The sequence below is a fragment of the Scomber japonicus genome, chromosome 15 (genome assembly GCF_027409825.1).
Source record: "Scomber japonicus isolate fScoJap1 chromosome 15, fScoJap1.pri, whole genome shotgun sequence".
In the NCBI taxonomy this organism is placed as follows: Eukaryota; Metazoa; Chordata; class Actinopteri; order Scombriformes; family Scombridae; genus Scomber; species Scomber japonicus.
This window is the reverse complement of record NC_070592.1, coordinates 26173904-26187139: the sequence shown is the minus strand read 5'-3', so window position 1 is coordinate 26187139 and position 13236 is coordinate 26173904.

Below are 13236 nucleotides of genomic sequence, written 5' to 3'. Positions count from 1 at the left end.
TTCAGAGCTGTGAGAGCAGCGACGTGACTCGCTGAGGGAGTATTTAATCATCCCAACACCCGCTGATCTATATTCACCTTCACTCAGCCTGTTTGCACATTAAGCTGCTGCTACCACCTTGTGCTTGACCCATTGACTTTTAACAAAACAACACTGACAGTAACCGCCTTTGCAGGATTCCATTATTATGCATTTCCTAAATGTCAAATCGACTCTGAATTCTGATTATGTGAAATACTGCAATACAAAAATTGTTTGCAGTTATTAGCATTTCAACATCTGCTCCAGGGTTGTTAGGAAAATATTCCCTGGAAATGTGAGTCGGTGAATGCGAGTCGGTGTATTCACTTGGAATAGATGTATGTGCACTTGCTTTTCAGCTGTGCATATGTAAAAGCAAAACAAAGTTACACCAAATGAAGTATGATAATAGTTTAGTGTTTATGTGATGAATAAAAGATTCCAAAATACTAGCCGCATTATGTAAACATATTGTGTATATATGAATATGTGTCGGCTATTAAGAGTTTCAGTTGAACATGTTTGGTTTAGGCCTTGGAGACTGTATCATAACTCAATGGGTGAGTGATGTGAGGTGACAGAGTGAATATCGGTGTTCTGCAGTGGTTGCCAGCAGCAGCTCACATTTAACCTGACCAGACTGGGTCACTGTGGGTACACAAACATAAAAAGGGTCATGTTGATATGATAAAGTCAGGTCGTAACACAGAGCAACAATCTCAACATTTGTCATGGCTGAACTAAAGCAAGAACTTTCATATTTCAGCATGAGACCAACAACTCTGGTGACCTTCCATTTACACCCATTCTGGTCTCAGCTTCAAAAAGCGGCCCACAGCATTTTTTTTTGGTTTTTTAGTTCTTTGGCCTTCTATACACTATTTAACTTTTTTGGGAAGCTGTGAGAAACTGCGAGTACATCACAAACAAACACAGTTGTTATCTCAGGCTGTGAGGTCACGTAAATACAGCCCACAGTGCACCTGCAGTGACAGTTGCTCAGAGGGGTAATGGAGGCGCTTGCTGTGCTTGATATGCCCAAATTCCATCAGAGGCTCGCCTGTTTCACATTAACACCCCTGGAGACCCTCTCAGGTTCGCACTCTGCAGCCTCAAACACTTGATGCAGTCGTGATTGATGGGACAGAACCGCACAGGGCAACCAATCACTTTACACTCCATCAGATGGATGCACAAGCGGTATGGGACTACAGGAGGGCAGCAGACGCCTAACCGTAGCCTACACACGAGCCCTAAACCACAGCTCGATCCCAGGACGCAGATCAATTCATTACCCGGCATCATTTATCATGACGGGGACAGTTCCAATCAACTTTAAATCACTTAGTGGTACTTGAAGTATTCTGTCCCACGTGAATCTATGGAACTCGTATGCAGGCAATTTAAAATCTCATTTTCTGTACGCTATTAGTCTACAATATTTTTTTAGTCGTTTATCGAAAGCATGTTTTTCTAATCAGTCAGGGATTTGTACAAATGTTTGAAAGGCCGTTACGGCAGCACATAAGAACAATACACAAAATAATCTTGTCCACTGGGCGAACAAATTAAGTGGCACTGATTGCTTGCATGCAGCCATAATAGCATAGTCATTTATGAGCTTGCAGGGATAACAGGGTGATCCTGCACTAACTGAATGATATTGAGCAATGTTCCTGCGTAGTTTTGACTTCACAGATGTCAAGTATTTATGGTATTTGTATGTAAACCACAAGTTGGTGCAAAGCTATTGGAAAACATACAGTAGATGAAAAAAGTGACTCCTAACAAAATACATTTAACAAACAGACAATGTGTCTAACCTGTTAGGACAAGTCGACAAGTCAGTAAAGCCAGCTGAAGTTGCTGGAGGTTATATTTAGCAGACACAGCAAAACATAAGCATTCATTTAAAGTTGTGTTTCTGGCTCCTGGTGAATGTTCAAATATCAAGTATTCACTCTATGTTTAGGTCTGTTTTTGTATCTGACAACTCCTGAGCTAAATATGTGGCTCATTTGCTGCTAAATGTTCCACTGTGTTTGCTAGCTAGTGGCTAAGTTTCTCTGTCTGACGTGTGGTGCAGGGCAGTTAGCATAAAGGAGGTTTATTAGAGCTCAGTTGCTGCAAACAGCTGCCTTCTGCAACTGGAAAAAGATTAGTGAGAGTGAAACAAAATGGTAAAATTGCAAGTTGTCAAATCTTAACAATGGTTTGAAAGACATCACAAGGTTCCTCAGGGCTGAGGACAGCTGCAGAGTTGAATGATAATTCTTTGCGGGTTCGTCACTACGAGCCACTCCTTTCACATTTCACATAGTCATTTCATCCATTAACCAAAATATTCTTTAGTCCAGCTTTAACAATGGGTTTCTAAGCTCAGGATGACAGGTTTATAACCTTGGTAATTCTTTAACAGACACACTCGGATAACCATTCAACTCACTGTTTGTGACAGACATCTCAAGCAAAATTGGGATAAAAACGATTTAATATATACAGGTCAAAAAATAGGACTACAATAATGACAATGCATCTAATATATCAAATGTGAGAATGATTTACATCTTACATATCATATGAAAGAAAACCATACAAGCACAGAAAAAATTAAATAGCCTACCTGTACTGTCCAGTAAATTGAAAACAATTTGTGAAACATTCATATTTTTCTTCTTTTTGTTGACATTCAGCAACATAAAATACTATTGTTCATGTGATTGCAACCAGCAAAGCTACAGTATCAACAAGTACCTTTTATTTGTTTGGAGATGTTTATCACTGTGGCATGATAATTAACCTCACCTGTTACTACAGAGGCAGTTCTTATGTATGGATGCTGTTACCTGTTTTAGTTAAAAAATAAAAATATCAGAAGCATTAGTATGTTCGTCATAAGTGACAAGATGTCATCAGGATGTAAAGCTCCCTAAGTTACACTTTAGGTGTACATTATACAAATTGTTCTCAACCTAGGTGTTGTGACCTCCGAGGATGCTGAAGGATGATTTTAATAAGAGCTGTGATATCAGTCATGGGGAAGGAAGAGACATACATCTTCAATAGAAACATATTATCATGACTGTGAGAAAAACGTAATAGTTTTCTGCCTCTAGGCCTCCCCTGATAATTAACTGTATGAAACAATCTATAAAGGGAAAATCTTCCTTTGATTGAACTTCACCATTATGCACGCCTCGATGGGGGGACTGCAAGAAAGCATTGCTTCATTTAGAGGGTTCACAAGCCATAAAGTTTGAGAAGCATCGCCTTATGCCACCCCAATAAAAGTTAAATTGTCCTCTTGGGCTGTAGCCCTTGCTTCCAGACCACTTTTGTGACGTCTGATGTGTTTAAGATGGGCATTTGGACGGACGTAGGAGTAGGTGTCAGGTGTGAAGGGTAACTTAAAGACACTGATTCGGGGTTGGTAACACTGTAATCAGTTAGAAAGTGACAGACTCTCTTTTAATCTAGCAGAGTGGCTTTCAGCAGTTGGTTCAAGACATGCTGAGGAGCCTCAGAGGAGTTTTTGCAACAGAGTTTCAGACAAGCTATCAGAAATTCACCACAAAAGCCTAATAAGAGCACTGAAACACTAAGACATAAGACAAACAATGACCAAATCACAATGAAAATATAAACTATAATGGAAAACATTGGCCTGGTGCAGCTTGGTGAGATTGCTGTCATCAGTAGAATAACAACATTCATTGTGGTCATTGGGCCTCATGAATGCATGAATGTTTTATTTTCTCTTTTATTTGTTCTTGCACAATGGAATAAAAGGGAAATAAAGAAACCCTATGTGGGAGTCAACAAACTCCCTTAACTGCCTAAACTTGTTGTAAATCGCCTGTTTTAGCCTGATGATGCGCATTCATGAGATGTGATCATCACTATAATCTACACCCCTAAAATTGCTGGCTCCATGATATGACATGAAGTTAGATGTGACTGGAGACCGTCATGTGACAGTCACAGAGATTTTAGAGGAGAATACTACAGTCTACATGTGATGTTACACTGTCAGCTGCAACACAACATGATACTGGACATAAACTTACAGAGACAGCTGGGTCACAAGGACACAATACCTTGAAGGATAATGTGGGGCTGAAATTGGTGGATCCCTTTGTTACTAAGGAGAGGAACATCCTCATCGATAATTTGCTCACCTCCCTCCCACTCACCGAAATGCTTCTGTCCAAAAACAGCAGCTTGGTAGGCACTATCAAGTGGATGAAATGGGGTCTCCCGACCTCTGTGCTGGGAGAGCACAGCTGATCAATACCAAGTTGCTGAAACATGGAAAAATCATGGTGGCCATGTACCGGTGCAAGCCCAGGAGAAATGTTCCCATCCTAAGCACGCATCACCAGCATGTGGCCATCTCCACGGACAGCAAGACCTATTACAACAAAACAAAAGTAAGGGTTTAGGTGCTTGACCAAATGACTCACCATTACTCCAGTTATCAGACTATTCAAGTCAATCTGTTTCTAAACCGTATCCTGCAATTCAGATAAACTGTATGCTGGAATTAGGCCTATACTACAATTCTCTCTCTTCTCAAGGAGGCACGCAATGGCCCGTTGCTGTTTTACAACATGCTGCATTTTGCTGCCATCCATTCCTGGGACTTAATGCTTCAGCTGGCTCAGGAGCTGTGCACAGAGTGTCGGTGTCCCTGGCTGGTATAGAGTAGCAGAACAGAATGACCTGCATGCTGAAGACACAATGCAAATAAGATGAAACCTTTGCCAAGTGCCTGAAGTGCAGGAAAGCAGACTGTGGAATATGCAGAGTTAGGATGCCAAATGTCTGGTCAAAGTGTGAATGAGGGACACATGTTCAAATTGAACCTTCTCAAAAACATTTATTCAGCCTATTTGGTCCTTACTATGACCTTACTCTGTGTTCATGAATATATATTTGTGATATGATGTTACAAATAAAAAAGCTTTAATGGTAATCTCAAGCGTCTTTATGATGTTCTGCCATTCAAACAGTCAAAGTCCAATAAAAATTGCTGGGCTGGCGCATATACCAAAAAAGTTTCTATTCTCTCTGGTTGCTTCTGCATTGTGTGGCCCACTGAATACGTGTAGTAGTATTCCCCCAATAGCCCCACCCACGGGTTCTTACTATTTTTAAGATAACTTTTCTCGGTTGAGGAAAACCTCCATGGATCAGTAATTCATAATAGAAAGTGTTGTGGCTGTGTACTAGGTTGAGTTAAATACACAGAAAAACATACAGAAAAGCAACTTTATTTTGTATTATTAAGAATGTAACAATTTTTTAAAGTCATCCAATCTCAGATATTTGAGGAGGCACAAGCTGCATTGATGAGGGTGCACTGGTTCAGGTACACCTGAGATGATGAAATAGAATTTCTGAAATTTGAAGTTTGAAGTTTGACAAATAGATCCCTGAGTCTGAATGCTTTTCAACACCAAGGCACTGCAGAGTGGTTTAGAATACTATGAAATAGGATTTTGCCACTCATCAAAAGATAAACAGTAGAGTGACTGTGTTCAGGTCACAGATGAATATGTCCTTGAACACTTCATACTACAGTACACCACATATTCTACTGGCTAGTGTTGTAGTCCATGTCAAATGCACACATGCAGGGAAAGATTTTCAAGGTTGCAATGTTGAAAGCAACAACAGTACTGCTTAATAGAATCTCCAATATCAGAGTGCAGACTGGCAAAGAAGTATTTAGCAGGTGCATCAAGTGTAGAATATAACATTAAAACAGAACCTCAAAAACATTGCCCCCAAAACCAGACCCACTGTAGGCAGCCACATGGAGCCATTTGGGTGGTTTTAGCACCAAAATAAACCATATATCAACAGGAATGTTAGTATTATATTTTATTGGTATTATATTATTTAGTTCTGAACTATAACAAAATAATGATTATGAATATTTTAAAAGAATGGCAACAAAAAAATGCTTGTTTCCTGGGAAAATAAGTGTTATGATCCCATAAAGTAATAATTGTAAATCTGAAAGAAAGCACCCCAACCCAAAGCAGAGAGGCTACTCAGCTGAGGTGGATGATGTTATGTTGAGATTATGTTTATGAGAAAGTTTAATGAGAGAACATGTATCTAGTGCAGTCATGTCCCTCAGGGGTTGTCCAGAAAATGAATCTGTCTTGTGATTACATTATGGATGGCCTCCTGGTTGGCTCTATTATTGTGCCTGACACAGCTGGACCCAGAGTATGGAGGTGTCAATTTATCATATTATTATATCTTAATACAAGCCTAGAAATATTCTCTGATATTCACCATGGCCATTATATATGAAGTAATTACTTAAATCAATACATTGTATACAAGATATGTATACAATTACTGGATCAACACAAATGATTTATCATGTCAGTCCATTTTCAAGTAAAAATGCCAAAAATTCTAATATTTTGCTGTTTTTGTTTGTCATATATGACCATAAATGGAATATATTAGGGTTTCTTACTGTTGGTCAGACAAGACCAGCAACTTGAAGATACCCCAATGAGGTTATTTTTTAACTTTATGGAAAAGAACAAAAAGTCAGATAGCTAGATGGTATAAAGGTAAGTTTTGATTTTTTTTGCTGGCTTGAATTTTCGGCCGACACTACTATACTGTTGTTTTTCTTGTGGAGACAGACTGTGTAGTAAGGTCTACTTTCCGCAGTTTTTTTCATTGCTCTTAATTTGGAATCAATACTATGCACTTTAAATAGTGTTACACTGCTGTTACACCTCCTGACATTCTTCTTCTAAATGTTCCCCCTTTTTTATTGTAGTTTATTATGTGACATATCGTAGCTGCTTTTAAGACTAAAGGCTTGTTCAAATAAGGTAAATACAACAACTAACCATGTAACCATACTTAAAAATTAACATACTATATTTTCTTAAAATAATATAATAATTTTAATTAATTTTGAAACTTAACAGTTAAACCAGGGTGGAGGGACCATGTTGAAGCACTGCATGTGGAGGCCCGAAATGCTTTTAAAAAGTGGGCTGTGGCAGGGAAAAGTAGACATGGCCCCTTGTTTGAGGATAAAAAACGCATAAATGCCCGGTTTAAATGTGCACTTCGATACATTAAAAGGAATGAAAATACTATGAGGGCTGACTCATTGGCAAGGAAGCTGCAAAATAATAATGTTAATGACTTTTGGAAAGAAATAAAATCTGTCAATAAATGCAAAACCCCTCTCCCATCCAATATAGACGGTGTGAGTGGGCCTGAAGAGATCTCACAGTTATGGCGTCAACATTACTCTGAGCTGCTAAACTGTGTAAAAAGTGACTTATTTATAGTGGATAATGTTGAGTTTAGTAGTGATGTTATTGTAACTCCTGCAGAAGTCCACGAAGCAATGATAAAGTTAAAAGACAATAAGGCCTGTGGTCTAGATAATATTACAGCTGAACATATCAAGCTTGCCAGTGAGAAACTATGTCCTTTGATGGCTATGTGCTACACGGGTCTGTTAGTACATAGAGTCTTACCTGACTCCATGCTTTCTGTTGTGCTGGTACCAGTAATTAAAGATAAAGTGGGGAAAATAAATAGTTCAGATAATTATAGGCCGATAGCCCTGGCTAGTGTCTTGTCTAAAGTGCTTGAGGCAGTTCTGTTGGGTAGAGTAGAGAAGTATGTCTTGACCACAGACAATCAGTTTGGGTTTAAGAAAAAACTTGGCACAGACTTGTGTATATATGTTTTAAAGGAAATCTTGCATAAATATAATGTACAAAATACTACAATGTTTATGTGTTTTATTGACGCGTCCAAGGCGTTTGACCGCGTCAATCATAAGAAGTTATTTTTTAAACTGACTAAAAGTGGGGTCCCTGGTTTTTTAACTAGAATACTGGGCTATTGGTACTCCCATCAGACAATGAGGGTGAAATGGGGGAATGTGACCTCTGCTCCATTCCTTGTCACCAACGGTGTTCGACAGGGCGGAATTTTATCTCCTTTTCTGTTTAACGTGTACATGAATGACCTATCAATGTCTCTAAATAGGTGTGGAACTGGCTGTAGGGTTGGTGATTCAATAATTAATCACATTATGTATGCAGATGACCTGGTCATCCTTAGTCCCTGTACTGCTGGTCTGCAACAATTGTTAAAAATATGTTCACAATATGGAGAAGAGTGTGACATAAAATATAATGCTAGTAAGAGTAAGATCATGATTATAAGGAGCAGAGAAGATAAACGATCTCCCTTCCCTGCTTTTTATCTGGCTGGCACCGCACTCTCTGAATGCAGTGAGATCAAATATCTGGGCCACATAATTGCTAATGATTTGTCAGATGATGGTGATATTTATAGGCAACGGCAGAAACTGTATGTGCAAGCGAACATGTTGTGCCGTAAATTTAGTATGTGCTCTGAACCGGTCAAGATATCACTCTTTAAAGCGTACTGCACACCTTTGTATACTGCACACCTGTGGTGCCACTACAAACAAGGCAGCTTTAGGAAAATCATGGTGGCTTATAATGACTGCATGAGGCTGCTGCTTAGAATACCAAGGAGGTCAAGCGCAAGTCAAATGTTTGTCAATGCTGGGGTACCTACTTGTGCAGCTGTGCTGCGTAATCTTATGTATAAATTCATGTGCAGAGCATCTGAGTCACAAAACAGCTTAGTTGCTGTCTTGGCTAGCCCTGCACGTAGCTCTGTGAGACTCTTCTCTAACATGTGGAATCACTGGCGAACATGCCTGTATGTGAGACAATGAATGAGAATTTTGATATATCTGGGTTTTTTTTCTTTTTTCTTGTTTGTTTGTTTGTTGTTATGCTTTAACTTGGTTAGCATATATATTCACTATGTTGAGTCAATATATTTGAGTTGAAAGTTGGTCATTATAAGTATCCTCCTTAGTACACTTTGTACACTATATATTGTACTTACTTGTGCAGTGTGCAAATTTCGACAAGATATGTTGTCTCATATCAAACATGACCATTGCACACTTACTGGAAATGATAACTAGCTAGTTAGCAAGCTACTGTTAGCATTGACATTATCGTTTGCGTAGCCAAATCATTACAGACTGCTAAATTAACCCAATAAACCTAGTGATGGTGTATGTTTGATAACAGTATTGTGGTGCTTAGTGCAAAAAATAATTTATATTTGCATAAAGTGGAGATGTTCACTGTAGTTACAACATCCCCCCGTTTAAACAGTGGTCCCTCCCTTTCCGATACATAGCCAAAATAGCAACTGTTGAGGGTGAGAAGTGTCCATAGTTCTACACTCAACTTTTTCACCGTTTTGAGTGCACCATCTACGTACATTTTTCCATACCTCTCAGTGTGAACACACATATGCGCTCAAAATATTAAGTGTAAGTACATATTTAAGAGATTTGAGAGACAGAATAAGTATTAATATAATGGAAACAAATGGAAATTACAACATGGAAATTAAATATTGCCTATAGTGATTTCAGCATAAGCATGTGCTACTCAGATTAGACAGTGACAGTGTGCCCTGATCATGTGACTATTGATGTTCGATTTACCCAAGAGACAGTGTGACTGTTTTTCCATGCTGTCCTTCATTTAGGTTCAAGTGGACTGCACTTACAGCAGCACATCTATTAAGGTAGAACAATAGCAGTCTGTGTTACGTCCTTCCTCCCTGGTATTGTGGGTGTAAACTACAGGTGTTGCTCATCATCCTCTTCATATCCACCCCTTATACCAACAATAAGTGTTTCAAGTGCCTTTGTGAGGGAAAAAAACTGACATTTTTGAGGACTTTGTTCAGATTTTCTGGGAAAGCTCAACAATCTGGTGGTAATGTGGTTCCAGGAAATATCTGCATGCAGTAACTCACCCAAAGCTCCAGTATCTGACTTCATCCAGTGTGCTGTGTGTTTTTGTCAAGCATGATATCAGCAGAGTTCCACATGTTTATGTTGGTACTTTCAGTGGCTTATCTTTCCATTCATGGCTTGTGTATTCTTTGGCATTGTCTCAAACTCTTGGTTCATTCAAAGAACTATTATTAGACCATGGTATAATTGGGTAAATGTTACTGTGCTGTGACTGCAGCTTTCATGTTATGAATTTGTAAGGAGGTCTTGTATTATTTTGTCTTTTGTAAATCATAAACCATCAAACATCACTTTCTCAACCTGATAACATTCAACAGAAGCTATGTGAACCTTTTTTTGTGTGTTTTTTATTTTTTTATTTTCCATTTTTATTGAAGATTTATCATCAGCTCAAGGGACTAGACCAGTGTGCTGTAGCACAGAGCTGAGCTGTGTTCAGGTCAACTTTGCCTTTTAGTTATATTTGAAATATAAATTATAAACCTGTTTTGAATGTATATTATTTTGAAATTATATATTTATTAAAAGCATTTGTTTTAAGTAATGAAAAAGAAACGATAAGAAAACCAAACCAATATGGAGAGAGTGTTGTAGTATTGATAAAAATACTCACCCTAATCAGGGCTCATGGGTTTATATTTTGTACTATGTGGAATTATTGGAGGTGGATTCAGTTCAAATTGAAATTGATCAGGTCCATGCAGTGTTGCTAGAGTGCAGCATCTGACTGTGCATTCAGTTCAGCAGCCTCTCTCATCATTCCTGCCATGCATTAAGTCTGAGTAGAAAGATGAGAGATTGAACTGCGCTTTTCATCGCTTCACCTTTGTGATACAGCTTTCTCTTTTACAAAAACAATATTTTGGAAGATAATGGATGTAAAAACACACCCACCCACGATCCAGCAAAAGAAAAATCCCACTAAGTGATGAGTTTATTTTTTCAATGCTTCCATTGTAGGGACAGATATAACCTAATTAAGTCTAAAGTCTAGTTAAATCAAAGATGACTTCTGTGTAGCAGAGGTGATAATGATCCAACAGGTGTCCAGTCATTGAGCTAATCTCACCAATTAGCATACTGTAGATGCACACTACACATACAAAGACAGCCATGAGTGAATCTAAGATGCAAAACTACAAAATCTTATCAGTTCATAGCTTTATTATCCCTCGAGGGGAAATCTGGTTTGCAGTGACAGTCCAAAAAACAACTAACACAACAACAATAAATTAATAAACAGTGACATAAAAACCTCATCTCAGCATACAGCACAACCAAACTTGTTAAGAAACAATCACGATCGGAATAAAAAGTAAAAGTATCATGATTGCACGTGGAACAAAGGAAGATTTGTATCTATTTGTTCCTCTGCTGTTTCCAAAAGTGATGAGAGAGGACAAGATTGACCTTGCTTTTTTTAAAACATGCCTGTCAAAGATCTCTGAGAGAGAGAGAGAGCTGCTGCATGCCAATTATCTTACTGAAGTCTTTCACAATTTTTGAACAGACGATTTTTGTTTTTTACTGACAAGTTTCCATAAAATGAAATTAAGCAAAACGTTAAAATGGACTCAACAAAAGATCTATAAAATAAAACCTTGTCAATATTAAAGGAATTTAGTCAGCACAGGAAGTATAATCTCTTCGGGCCCTTTTTGCAGATCGTTGATGTGTTGGTGTCAGGTTTTTATTGATCACTGTCCCCAAGTACTTATAGGAAGCAACCATCTCCACAGCTGCTCTCTTGATTAAGGTTGGGCGAGCTGGTTGTGGTATTTTCCTAAAATCAGTGACCATGTCTTTAGTTTTCTGAACATTTAACTTGAGGAAATGGCTTTCACACCACTCCACAAAGTGTCTGGCCCATGGTCAACCTCTCCATCCTGGAGCAAACTGACTAAAGGCCCATTTATGCTCAACGTACGTACGAAAATGTATACGTCCTTTACAAACGATGTTACCGTCACTGCTCACATACTTCCATGCGTCCTTTACGTTGGCATGGATGTTAACCAATACATCCACCAGGGGGCAGCCCAGAATAAAAACTTTAACAACAAACTCAAAAACAAACATGGCGACTGTGGAGGAGATATTGATAATGTTCCTCTTGCATAAAAGACAAAAACGATGAGTTTCTAACCAACTCGCAAAACCTTTCCTCAAAAAGTTCCACCACTGTTATTTCTTCTTCGTGTCTCACTAGAGCTATGTATCGAGTAGTGACAGCAACACTGCACCCACGGTTTCCAGTGTTGTCCGCAAATTTCAATTCCTCTAAACTACTGTCCAGTTCTCAACCATCCAGTTCTTGACTTCAGATTCAGATTCTTGTCTGTCGTGACAGAAAATCATCTTAGATGTGGCTCACCATTTTAAACTCAGACATAGAACACATCCTCCTAAAAACAGAATAAAATATAGAGCATAAAAAATTCAAGCAGAATCTAATACATGATATGGCTGCATACAAGGTGGGCATGTAAAAGTACACTGTTGTTTCATTTTTTATTTATTATTATTTTATTTATTTCATACTTTTTGTCAAGATGTATGTTTCCTTCTAGCATTCTGAGTCTCTTATTTTGGTATTATATGATGGTAGTAACTAGAAGGACTGGGATGAGGTTGTCTACTCTTTCATTCTGTCATTAGATTGATAGATCCACACACTTCCAGTAAATGTCCCTGTGTTTGTCCAGTGAAGCTCTACAACTCCTTGAAAGCATATTTTAAATTCAGAGCAACTCTTACAGCGAGCCTGATGTGATGGCGGGATAAACAGAGTGACAACAAACAATTATAGTTGATTAACTTTATTGAAGGTGTCCTGGATGACAGCTGAGCAGACGCTGAGGAGACGGGCAGTGTTTGCAGCAGATACAGAGCGTTGCCAAGCTGTCACATGAGACACTGCTCTATTCTTTACTTACATTTTTAAAATACAATTATAAGAAAAGTGGGCTTTACTTTATCGTTAAAATTCCAGCGTTGTGCATTTATGCTTGTCTGAGGTCTGTCTCGGTGTCTGCAATTTAGCACGAGAAAAAGAAAGAATGTCCTTTTAGAAAAAGAAATCAAAATTGCATGTCATTGTAGAAAAAAAAAGAAGAGGTTCACATGAGAAGACAATGGGCGAGTGAAGCAGGGAGCTCTCAAAATGTCAGAACAAAGTCATTTCTTTGACATTTATTCAAACACTGAATCTGAACCACTCGCTTTCATGGGATTTTCAGTGAAACGCCATCGACTGCCCATCACTTGCAGCTTATATCATCTGTACACCTCCTTTAACTACCAGCCCCCCCCACCCCCGGTCTCCTGGA